The 13,727-nt window shown below is 39.1% G+C and overlaps 1 pseudogene; it reads left to right on the top strand.

Annotated features, from left to right (window-relative positions):
- The first annotated feature begins 5,441 nt into the window (after positions 1-5,441).
- Positions 5,442-8,384, top strand: LOC149183562 (pentatricopeptide repeat-containing protein At2g03880, mitochondrial pseudogene; annotated as a pseudogene).
- The last annotated feature ends 5,343 nt before the right edge of the window (positions 8,385-13,727 follow it).

Genomic DNA, 13,727 nt, shown 5'->3' with positions numbered 1-13,727 from the left:
GCCATAATTCAGATTGAAGAGAAGTATCGCAAGACATGGCTCCCAAAGGATTTTCTACAACTTGATAAAGATTGTCAACCCTAAATCCAAGTGTAAATGCATCTTTAGGGTTTCTTTTCCAAATACGTACGTTTCCATCAATGAATTCTACCTTGAAGCCTTTATCCTCCATTGCAGAAATAAATACCAGGTTCTTCTTCAATTCAGACACATACAATACTTCTTGTAGATGAATGGTTTGACCTTGATTCAAGTGAAGAGTGAAAATAACTATGTCTTTTACAAGATAGGTGGCATTTTAACCAAGTATGATCTCCAATTTAGTCCTCTTTTCAATCAAATTTAAGAGGGGCTCTTTGTACCCAGTGAAGTGCCTTGAGGCTCCACTATCAATCAACCAATGATCCAACGTATCTAGAGGAGAGGAAATAGATAAAGCGGAAATAAGATAAAAATTCGTTGTGTTTTTTTACAACATTACTTTCTCATACTTGGATTTCTTAATCTTTTGGGAGATCGGCTATTTCCATATCGAGCAGCGAGAGCATTCCTCTTTCCTTTATTGTTGAACTTGATGTTCATTTGATTTCCATTGCCTTTGTAATTGTTGTGGTTGTTGTTTCATCATCCCTTGGAATATCCTTCTTGCGAGGACACTCTTTAGCATAGTAGCTAAACCCGTCGCAATTGTAGCACCTTCCTTTTCTTCCTTCTTTGAATCCCTATTTAAATCCTTGACCTTGTTTCCTTGGACCAACATTGTTCTTCCTCATTGTTCTTTCTATGGTAACCAATCTAAAGAATTTGAGTGATTCCACTTTAGATTTAGATTCGGTGGATCCCATGATGCACATGCAGTTGATTGGATCCTTGATGTACCTAGTTAACACCAGGGTGAATATTTTCTTTGCAGTGAGCACCCTGAACCAAGTTAATGGTTGAGCTAAGGCATGTACATTAGGTTGTAGTGAAGCATGTGTTGAGGTACTTGCATGGTACACTTGGATATGCTTTGATATATTCCTCAATTGGTGAACTGAGGTTGCAAGGATATACAGATTTAGATTAGGTCAGGAATGTAGAGGACATAAATAGCACCTCAGGGTGTTACTTTAGCTTATGATTAGGTATGATATCCTGGTTTAGAAAGAGAAAACTTCAGTCACACTCAGTACAATAGAGGCATAGCAAAATTGTAGCCAGTGATGTAATTCAGGAAGCAGTGTGGCTTCAAAAGCTACTTGCAGGGCTATTTGATCAGTTTGAAGTACATTGAGATCAAATATCACTTCATCTAAGATATGGTGCAAAAGGGAGTAGGTTAGCTATAGTACATATCCACAGATGAATAGATTGCATACATTCTCGCCAAGCTTTTGTCTAGAGCAAAGTTGTATACTTTAGAGGCAAGCTTGGCATGACGCAAAATGTCTCCCTTATTGAGAGGGAGTTTGATGTCTTTATAGGATCGTGCAAACCATCGCCTAAGAAGTCAGAAGGACTTAGTTGGGTCATGTTGATTTGACGAGGGGAGATGGATACATTCACCTAAGAAGCCAAAAGGACTTGTCTAAGTGATTTAACCAAAAGTGAATGACCTTGGGAAATTGCAGAATTAGACAAATCTTCTGCTAAGAAGCCATAAGGACTTGGCTGGGTCATTATAATTTGATCAGAGGAGATAGATGAAAATTCACCTGAGAAACCCTAAAGGACTTTGGTTGGGCCATGTTGATTTAGCTAGGGGTGAATGGTCCAATGGCAGATACTCTCATGAGAAGCTAGATGGACTTGGTTGGGTCATGTTAATTTTGACCAGAGGAGATTGATATATTTACCTGAGAATTCATGAAGGAATTTGGCTAGGCCATGCTGATTTTGCCAAGGGTAAATGGCCTAGAATACTCACATTGCCTACTCCAGGAGGGAGTGATCTATAAACATGCATACATCAACATCACAAGATCATGAACTTTTCTTAAGGAAGAGATATTTCATTTAAGGAGAAATATGTTTGTAGCTAAGGAGAATACCTCCATCACTAAGAGGGGTTGTTGCTTTTTTTGTAGCATCAGGAGGTATTCATGCATGCCAAAGAGGTCTCCAAGTTAGCCTAAGAAAAAAAAAAAATTGGAATGCGAGTCAGCCCAGGAAATCATGTCGGCCTAGCGAAGTGAAGGGGTGTGTCCCTTAGTTTATGTTAGCCCATTCAAAGAGTATAAATACATGACATGACATTTCATTTTTATCATCAATAAAGCAAGTTTCTTCTTCATTTCTAAGGTCTCTTGGACAACTGCACCTGAGGAGAAAAGCACGAGAAAAGAAGGACGAATTAACTTTTTCTATCAAGCTATTTCTCTTTGTTTGACCGAGTTTGACCAAGGTTGATCAAGCTGCAGGAAGGCCGAGTTTGACTGCAATTGATACAAGCTAAAGCTTGATCATAGTCAACCATAGGTTGACCACAGGAGTCGCAGGCCAAATTTTGACCAGGTTGACTGCAGTCAAGCATAGGTTGACTACAAGAGTCGTAGTTTGAAGTTTGACCAATTTGACCATAATTGACCACAAGAGCCGCAAGGTCAAATTTGACCAGAGCTAACTAGTTTGAATAGTTTTGACGAGTGTTATCTTATTGTTTATTTTTACTAGGTTTGACTGGTATCTTTTTTACTTGGACATTGGCACAGATTTCTAGACAATTTGGATTTGTAAACCTTGCTAAAGAATAATTTCTCCTAAAAGAAAAGTTGTTGGGTTTTCTCCCAAGGTTGGGTAAATTCCCATGGTAAAATTATTTTCTCTATTATCCATGGTTATCTTTTTATGATCTTTATTATTTACGTTGCATTTATTGTTGAGATTTTCCATGTATAATTGCTCAATGATATCATTGGCATGAGATAAATTGTTTCAAAATCATTAGGTAGTAAACATTAGATCAAAAAATTGGTTTCTATTATGAATCTTGTAGAAAATTCAATAGTATGCCCATTTTTGCTTTCTCATCATTTTTAAGAAAGTATAATAGCCACAACATTCATGGAAACAATTCAAAAGCTACATGGAATCCCATGATTATTATAGGTGACAGAGCTCCAATTTTCGCTTGAAATTATTTTCTTGTTAAGGTACCCAATTGGTTCATGGTTTGTCTTACCATTCCCAATTCAATTGGAAATCTAAGAGTGCGAATAAATGTATGGAAAGGTATCTTCATTGCTATGTATCTAATAAATAGATACGGTGGGTCAAGTGGCTTCCCTTCACAAAACAACGGTACAACACATCCTTCCATACTTCATCAAAAATGTCCCCATTTTCATCCTCTAGCTTTCACATCACCCTTAAAAGGGAATGCAATGGTTTAAGTAATGGAGGACCACATAGAGCACCAACAAGAGTTCTCAAATTATTGAAGGACAACTTGGCTATAGATCAAAATAAGATTAAACAACAAGTAGATCAACATCACAATGGAAGCAAATTTGAAGTGGGGGATCAAGGATTAAGGTTACAAACATACTAAGAGATGTCTCTCAAGTGACAAAAGAATGACAATAAACTAGCACCCCAAGTGTTATGGTCCCTTTATGGCATTGTAAAGGATTGGAAGTATGGCTTACAAATTGGAGTTGCTTCCATATTCATGTGTACATCTAATCTTCCATGTTACTTGCTTAAAGAAGGTAATTGGTGACAAGATCTCAGTTCAAACTATTTTACCAAAGATTAATGAAGAAAGGAAAATCTTACTAGAATCATAAACAATAATTGAAATAAGGATAAAACACCTATAAAATCAAGAAATTATTGAGTACTTTATTAAGTTGAAGAACTTACCATTGGAAGAAGTGACATGTGAAGCTAAGTTCTTCATGCAAAAACATCCACAATTAGTCAAGTGTTGAGAACAACGCTTGTTTGAAGCGAAGGGGCATGTTACGCCCTAGACAAAGCCCGATGCAAATCCCTAGATAGTAAGTTATATATATTTTATTATTATATTAATGTTGTTGGGAGACCTTTTAATTGTAATTGTGGCCTTTGTTTCCTATATATACACTAACAAGGGATAGTTTTAGAATCATCTCATTCTTGGAAATTTATTATTTGTAAAAGGAAGTTGTGCCTCAAAGAGGCATAACTTTCATTCTTATATGTATTTCTCAATGAGTGGAACTACTTCTCTCTCTATTTTCAAGTTATTTAGTGTTTGTTGTCTAACATAAAAGTTGTGAACTTAAACTTATCTTGAACCTAGCCTAATTTATATCTGATATTTATTTAGGAAAATTAATAGAGTCTACAATACAATGTGTATCTAGATATTTATGTATTGAAATACAAACATCTCCAACAAGATAGAATATGAGTTATCTAGGAGGATGAATGTAATCTACCATAAAATACTAGGTATTTAGGTATTGAAATACAAACATCATTGACAGGGAAATGTGACATGTACATGGATCTTATATGCGAACAATATCCACCCTATTACACATCACTTAATGTCACAATGAGTGGTACACATGTCATCAGAATTGAATTTTCATCACATTTGAAAGCAATTCAAATCTAACAATCTATATACTACTCACCACAATATTAAATGTTGTATAGCATAATGAATATTGGTCACCAACGTTATAATATGTACATGGATATTATATATGAACAATACCCATCTTGTTACACATCATTTAGTGTTACGATAAATAATATACATGTCATCAAATTTGAATTATTCAAATCAACCATCTATATATTGAAATACAAACATCATTGACAGGGAAATATGACATGTACATGGATCTTATATGCGAACAATATCCACCCTATTACACATCACTTAATGTCATAATGAGTGGTACACATGTCATCATAATTGAATTTTCATCACATTTGAAAGCAATTCAAATCTAACAATCTATATACTACTCACCACAACATTAAATGTTGTATAGCATAATGAATATTGGTCACCAACGTTATAATATGTACATGGATATTATATATGAACAATACCCATCTTGTTACACATCATTTAGTGTTACGATAAATAATATACATGTCATCAAATTTAAATTATTCAAATCAACCATCTATATACCACCCATCACAATATTAAATGCGAGATATTAACCACCAATATTATGGAATGTACATAGATATTTTATATAAACCATAACCACTCAATTACACATTACTTAAGTTACCATGAATAGTGCATATCATCAAATTGGAAAACAATTCAAATCTAACAATCTATATATCACGTATATTAAATATTATACAACATAAATGGATATTAGCCACTAACATTATAAACTTAGTTGTATGCTAAAGCCACCACACAAAATCTATCTGAGGAAGATTAGAGTTTTTATATCAAAAAGAGAGAGATTTTGGATGTGTTTCTCTCCATGCCATCATCAACATTTGTGCACATCACACAATTGTTTAAAATGAGCACACATCACCTCTTTAAAACGAGCGCGATGAAATTGTACAGAAAACCCGAATTAAACATCCATGAACATCGATGTTCCATTCATGCCTGGTGTCCAAAAGGAAGCTTAATTTTTAGACCAAAAATAAAATAAAAGATAATGTTTGAATCTGTAGCTCTTCTAATCTGGAGTAAATCAGCACACCACACTGAAACTCAGAAATCCTATGAAATCAACAAGACGAAAAACAACACAGCAGAGTAGGAACAGCAATGGCGACCGGGCATATTTGAAGCAGCCAGAAGAAGAAGAAAATGAAAACGATGGCATCGTCTGTTGGCTCATTATTTCAACTTCAGCGCACAACATCCACCGCAGCTATGCTCAAAACGCAAGCAGAAGCCAACGCACCATCTCTCGACTACCTCAGAGCACTCTGTAAACAGGGCCGCCTGAAGGAGGCGTTGAACATTTTACGTACTGTAGACATTCCCGTAGACTCCTCTACATATATCGATCTCTTACAGCGGTGCATCGATAAGAAGGCCTTATCAGAGGGCAGAAGTATACACAACCACATCAGCCAGAACGGATTTAAGGCGGACAGGCTATTGCATAACACACTTGTTAACATGTATGTCAAGTGCGGAAGCCTGGGGGACGCTCGCAGAATTTTCGATCAAATGACAGAACCAAATGTTTTCTCGTGGACTGTCATGATTTCAGGTTATGTGAAGCGTGGATTTTATCAGGAGGCTTTGAATCTGTTTCAGCAAATGCGGCGAGCGGGCGTTAAGCCCAATGAGTTTACGTTTGCCAGTGTTCTTCCGGCTTGTGGGAGCTTGGCTTCCCTGAAACAGGGTATGGAGATCCATGAAGAGATAGTTAGTGGTGGGTTTGAGTCTGATGTGTTTGTGACGAGTGCCGTTGTTGATATGTATGCCAAATGTGGGAATATAGAGAAGGCACGCGAAGTGTTTGACAAGATGCGTAAACGAAATGCTGTCTCGTGGACTGTGATGATTACGGCATATGCAAGGCACGGACCTGTTGTAGAGGCACTCAACTTGTTTTCTCAAATGCGGCGAATGGGAGTCCAACCCAATCGGTTTAGCTTCGCCAGCGTTCTTCCGGCCGTCGCGAACTTGGGGGATCTGGAACAGGGTGTGAAGATCCATGAAGAGGTAGTGAGAGCAGGGCTCGAAAGTGATGTGTTTGTCATGAGTGCCCTTATTGATATGTATGCTAAATGTGGGAGCATAGAGAGAGCGCGCGAATTGTTTGACAAATTGTCTCAGAAAGATGTGATTTCGTGCACGGCGATGATTACAGGATATGCACAGAATGGGCTCGTTGAGGAGGCTGCTAAAGTCTTTCGAGCAATGCCTCATAGAGATGATTTCTCGTGGACGGCCATGATTGCAGGGTATGCACAGAATGGGCTGGTAGATGAGGCCCTGGGACTCTTCATAGAAAAGCCTCAGCTAAACGTGGTTGCTTGGACTGTGATGATTTCAGGGTTTGCGCAGAATGGGCGTGGCGAGGATGCCCTGAGGTACTTTCAGCAAATGCAATTGGCAGGTGTGAAGCCCGACTCAAAAACCTTCGCCAGCGTCCTCCCTGCGTGTGCAAACTTGGCAGCTCTGGAACAGGGTATGGAGATCCATGAAAAGGTAATTAGAAATGGATTTCTGTCGGATGGATGCGTGGTGAATGCCATTATAGACATGTACGCGAAATGTGGGAGCATCCAGAAGGCACGTGAAGTGTTTGACCAGATGCATAAAAAAGACGTGGCCTCATGGAATTCAATTATATCAGGATATGCCATGCATGGGGATGCGAATGAGGTCTTCAAACTCTTTGAAGAAATGAAACATTCTGGAATTAGGCCAGACCATATTACCTTAGTCGGAGTTTTGTCTGCCTGCAGCCGAGCAGGCCTAGTGGACGAGGGCTATGAATATTTCAATTGCATGAGCAACTATTATAACATCACACCCGTGATGGAGCACTATAGCTGCATGGTTGACATTCTTGGCCGTGCTGGACGGTTAGAGGAAGCACTGGACATTATCAATGATATGCCGATAAAACCTGATGCTTCCGTGTGGAGTTGTTTGCTTGGCGCCTGTAGAATACATAACAATATAACGCTAGGAGAGCTGGCGGCAGAACATGTTTTTGAGTTGGACTCGAAAAATGCTGGAAATTATGTGCTTCTATCAAACATATATGCTGCAGCTGGCAGGTGGGATGACATTGAAAGGGTGCGGAAATTGATGAAGGATAGAGGTGTAAAAAAGACACCTGGATATAGTTGGATGAAGGTTAATAAACAGTTGCATGCTTTCCTTGTAGGAGACAGGTCACACCCGCAGATGGGGGAAATCTATATGGAGTTGGAAAGATTGTCTTTGGAGATGAAGATGGCAGGGTATGTTGCTAATACAAGGTTTGTGCTGAATGATGTAAAGGAGGAGGAAAAGGAACAAATCCTTTTAAATCACCATAGTGAGAAGCTGGCGATTGCTTTTGGGCTCTTAAACACACCCCCAGGCACAACAATTCGAGTTGTCAAGAATCTTCGAGTTTGTGGTGACTGCCACACTGCAACTAAGTTCATATCCAAGATTGTTGCAAGAGAGATTGTTGTGAGGGATGCCAACCGTTACCATCATTTCAAAGACGGGCAGTGCTCATGTGGCGATTATTGGTGATGTTTTTCAAGCAGGCTATAAAAATAGGCTTGCGTGGTGACAAGCTTAGGGACGTCTTTAATCTTACAGCAGTCTTGAGTGATTTTTGTGAGGGATGCCAACCGTTACCATAATTTTGAAGATGGACAGTGTTCATGTGGCGATTATTGGTGATGTTTGTCAAACAAGATATAAAAAGTGGCTTAAATGGTGACAAGCTTAGAGACGTCTTTAATGTAACATTAGTCACAAGGGACTGGGTTTTGTGTACAGTTCCTAATAAAACTGCAGTATTTGGAGACCCAGTGTATACACTTTTGGCATGCAAAGATATCAGTATAACTTCACCAAACTGGGAGATGGTGTTTATTCTATCAAACTTGCTGCTTAATGATAAGCGGATAAATTCTTCCTGTGTAAGCTCTATATATTACCACAATCGTGCAGCAATTTAAAATCTCCCTTTGTCCTCCCTGACATGGCTCAACAGTTGATGCTTACACATCAATCGTTCCTCATGGCTTATACTTCTGTAATCACAATACAACATTTTCGTTGTAATGGAAATACGTTATTTTGGATCCAAAATCCGCTAACATTTGTTTGGGCATTGTTTGAAATTTGGTGTATGAGCTCCAAGCAGACCAAAGATTTTATGTATCTCCATCGAATCTATGATTATGACAACTACAATGCAAGAAAATGGTTTGTAAACAGGCCACAATTTTCTGCCTTTAATATTTAAGCGTCCGTTGATTTGTCACATATAATAAATATGTTGTTGCGTCCAGCCAAATTGGAACCCATAGTTATAGTGGGAGAGCTTTCCAACTGAGAGATTGGTTTAATGATATTCCTTTTATCATGTTGTATTTTTGTTTCTCTAGAACATCTTGAGGCTGAAATACCATGTTTTTTGCTATGTTCCACCAAGTTTCCAGGACAAGGGAGCATGAGGGTGGGGAGATGTAGAAGGAGGACGTGTAAGAGCACCTCCAAATTTTAGGGGAACATATAAGTCCCCAACTATAAAATTATAAAAATAATAATATTAATATTAAAAGCCCAACAATAACAATTAATTCCATGCAAATTCGTCTTTTTGAAATCCAATGGATATGCTATAATCTTGCCAATCCTGAAATCGTGAAAACTGTTAAGTTTGCTGAATTATGAATGGAATACACAATTCTACTTTCTTCATATAAAATCTGATGAAGTTGGAACCACTTTCAAACATCCTAAAACAGTTAATGACAATGGTAAAAATTTAAGTAGACTGATAAAAAAGTATGATAAAGGAGGATGTCATAGAAAAGGCAAGATAAAAGAAAATGTCCTAAAAATTGGAATGATCTTGGTATTCGTCATATGGAAAATTCACTTTTATGAACAAAAATGAGCTCCCTAGATCTAGTGGCATGATCTAAAACAACAGAGGGCAAAAAGATCTATGTTTTCCTTAGAGAGATTAGAGTACAGAAAAGAGACCTATCTAGAATTTGTAGTAAATCCTCTTCTCCTTGCTTGTAAACTACAACTCTAGCTCCACGCACTATAAATGGAACATGCTACAATATCCACATAGCATAATCCAATGTCTCTAATCAATGAGTCAGAATGGCATTGAAATACATAAGCATCAACATGGCACAAGTATAGGAAAACATAGTGTTTTTTGTATTAATAAATAAAAAAGAGAGTTGCAACCATATATAGAAGCTGACTTTGTAGATGCCTCTTCAATGGTTTTGTCCTTCCTTGCCACAAAGCAAATCTTCACAGTCAACCCTAATGCATAAATGGATGATGACTTCTTTAGCTCGAAGTAGCAACATGAGGGCACTAGTAATCTCCAAAAGCCAACCTAAACTCTATGGCAAGCAGTGAATTTATAGGGTGAGAGTGTTAGTTTAGAATTTACCAATTTAGGCTTGAGATCCACATATGAGGGAGGATAAGCTCTAGGGGTAAGAGATAAGATCACTAGAGTATGATCATATAGGAATTTGAGATCTCTATCCATAGTAAATGGTTAAAACGACCTTAGAAGCTTCTAGAAGAAGAAGATTCAAAAATATTTTTTAATTTTCCCGAAATTCTAGAATCATCGCGCTTGCAGAGTAGAGCAACTTGCATTGGTCAGTTCAAGTGCTCAGTTATGCAACATGCAACCATTGCAGGTGGACTGAAGGGTAGGCTATGTTGGGGCCAAAAACATGGTTTTTGAGCTGATTGACCCAAAAACTCCGAGTTTTTTGAGAGAAGATGCTTAAGGCTTTGCAAAGGGATAATGACAAAGTGTTAAGGATGTTGATTGATCTGGGTTTTCAGGCCATTTGAGCGAATGTGACAAAATAACTTATAACAGTGTTAACAAAATCCCATAAATCATTCTCCATCATAATCAACTTGATTTTCTCCTTACATGCGTTGTAGTTGGATATCCCATCCAACCTGTCCTCAATCCTCAATTCAAAGACCATCTTCCCTGTCTCTGTTAGACCTGTTACCACTCAAACTAGTAGGGGTCCTAGGAGGGGATCCTAAAAGGGCAAGTACTAGGTCAAGGGCAACAATGGAGCGATAGCCCATAGTCACCTCAGCTAAGGCTCCCTGCTTTTTACGGACTTTCACCGATGGGAAGAGACCCGGTATGAAGGGAATCACTAGATGGATGAATCAATAAAGAGATAAAGAGTGATCCCTAAGGCCTATTCACAAAAGAGACTCAATTGCATGGTTTACTTGTTTGAGAAGCAAGGTGTAAGGCTTTTTAAGAAGGGCCAAGGGGATTTCAAGGGCTAGGGTTTGCAAATAAGACTTGTAAAGGAGGGACCTAGTCCTAGAAACCCTTGTGAAAACTTGGTTTCCAAATGGTCTTTGTGAGATTATCTTCAATAAGTTGTGGGACCACATGGGACCAAGTGGACTCAGAAGGGTCAAGGGGGTGGAGTTGATCAATAAAGGGTGTTCTTGACTTAATTGATGGGGAGAAGGGGATCAAAGGGGAAATTTTCACTAATTTTGATGAAATGATCCCAATGAGATCACTAGCCAAGGCAAACCAAGGGCAAGAATCAATCTCGGAGCTAGGGCTTGGAATATCTCAAGATCCCACCATCAGAATTGCTTCAAATTGGTGAGTCGTGAGAAATTTGATGCCCTAGGTCACCTAATAGGGTTAGGCCTAGAAAGAAATGGAGAAAGTGAGAAATATATGCTTTAGAGTGATCACCAGTGGAGGATCAGTGCCTAATCCTTTGGGAGAGATGGAGTCAAGGAGATTCCAATGCTTGGGATGGATTCACTTAGTCAAGGAGGCCTCTAGAACAATTTCGCATGGCAATTAGGGCATGTGAACAAATGCTTCAAGGTCTTCACACTTCAATTTGCAATATATGATGACTTATTAGATAAAACTTTGACAAGATATTTTTAGGAATATTCTCTCTTTCATACATGGCCCATGACATGATGCAACGCTATAAAAAGACAAATTTCCACAATTTCGAATAAGAAAAGCAATAAATTTCAGCCTAGTATAGCGAAAATCCCCAGCGACATGCATGTGACAAAAGAAAATAAGAAAATAACATTAAAAGAGTACTTACATGTAAAAAAGAGTATATCCAATCATCATTATATGCCAATAGTGAATCTCCAAGACAAAAAATAAAGAGATTCAAACATCAAAATTCATCCATTCATCCAACTTCGTCCTCCAAGAAGAATAACGAAAATCTCACAAGAGAGGAAGATCCAATCCAAGTGACAATGATCAAAATGATTCATAACACTTGTATTTATACACTTCCTAATGAATTCCATTTAGCTAATTTGGCCTAATTTAGCTCCTAAAATAAAATAATGTACACAATAACAAAACTTTTAGTGAGAAGCTCACCAAATAGCTCAATAATGTAAAGATAATCCTCTCAAGAGGGTCGAACGATCAACAAAGTGAGTCATTGGGTCTTTGAGGAGGCCTAATGAAGTCCAAGGGGTGCCATGATGAAGAAATGGACTCCAAACATAGTGGACAAGGGGTCGGTCCCTTGTTTTTCAATCAAGAACCTGTGGTGTTCCCAAGTGAGTGTGGGGGCACAAGGACATCCTCATGGGTCTCCAAATGGATCAAATATGCCTGTAGACCATCTGTAAGGGTTGGAGTAATGACATAAGCCCTCCCTATGTAGTGGGAGGAATCCCGGAACATCTGCCAAGTGTATGGTGCACCTGTGGAGTTGGTTAGGCATGGTGAACCAGGTGCATCATCCTCATCCAAAAGGTGGAACACGAGAAATCAATGAACGTTGTTGGGAATCCATGAAGTAATATCTACTATGGTGGAGGCTCATGGCTCTCAACACTCACCCTACAAGTGCCAATGTGGTCCTCTAGAGGGCTAGGACCTCGTATAGGGAGACCAAGCCCCAAATGAAGATCCACTAGCAATCCTGCAAAAGATCCAATGCGTCCCCTTGCCCCCCAATACAATAAATCATTAGAATAATCAATAATAATGCTTACAAATCAAGGGATCAATGGGGCACTTCATGGTGGCATGCCCTTCCATAGTTAGCTTTAGCATGTACAAGTGTCTCCAAGCTCAATAGGGGGTTAACCAAGGACCCTATTAGGTGGTTCCAACCAGTGTTCCACGGGGATGTGTCCCCCAGGGTTGGGTGCATGCACCCAGGATGGGGAGTCCACTGTGGGTGTGTTTCCCCACGCACCCTTTTTGAGGAGTCTTGGGGAGACGCAAGGGGGTGCGTTTCCCCAGTGTGGGGGACGAGGCTCCCCATAAGGGGTGCATCTGGGCGTCCCCCCTCAAAAATTCAGTATCTAGTATATAGTATATAGTAATATACTAGCATGTTTCTGTAATGTCTCTTTTTAATAATTTTCCCAAGGTGAGGAGAAAATCAATTTTGGCAATTTTGGTATTTTTGGCTTTAGGCAAATATGTGGGAGAACTTATGAAACGGGGGTCGATGTGCTTTTAGTGGATTGTGGGGGCCACTCACCCACCCAAAAATATGCACCCCATGAAGGCAATTCAAATTTCCTAAGTGGGGATCGAAATATTTGATGGGACCCACGTGGGGCCCAAGGGAGCAAGCATAAATAAGATGAAGTGAGCAACATTTGGGGCTTTTGATCATTTGAAGAATTTAATTATTGCTTTGGCTGTTTAGCTAAGCTACAAAGTGTTGTTCAACACAAGAGCTTCCCAATAAGTGGAGCTTATCCCTCTCTTTGGTGGACTTCAAGTGCCACCCTAGGAGGGCTTCCATTGCCCACATCGAATTGTCATCTTGTGGAGGAGAATTTGCAGCAGTATAGTCAGTCACACACCCAGTTCGAACTGTAGATTGAAGGGACTGCATCATCCTCACTCAGGATTGTGCAGTCACTAGAGAGGGACTCTTGGTTGGAGGTTTAGCCGAAGGATTTGGGAGTTGGGTTGTGGAGAGATTGTTGGGGCCCTAATTTGGGGAGGTTTCCAGTCTTGTGGTAGCAAGTTATAGCAGTTTTAGTTGCAAGCAGTGAGAACCAGTGTTGG

The sequence above is a fragment of the Pinus tabuliformis genome, chromosome 3_2 (genome assembly GCF_031772625.1).
Source record: "Pinus tabuliformis cultivar Carrire ecotype Pingquan chromosome 3_2, CPIR1, whole genome shotgun sequence".
Lineage (NCBI taxonomy): Eukaryota > Viridiplantae > Streptophyta > Pinopsida > Pinales > Pinaceae > Pinus > Pinus tabuliformis.
The sequence above is the reverse complement of the archived record's forward strand: the minus strand, read 5'-3'. Positions and strand labels throughout refer to the sequence as shown.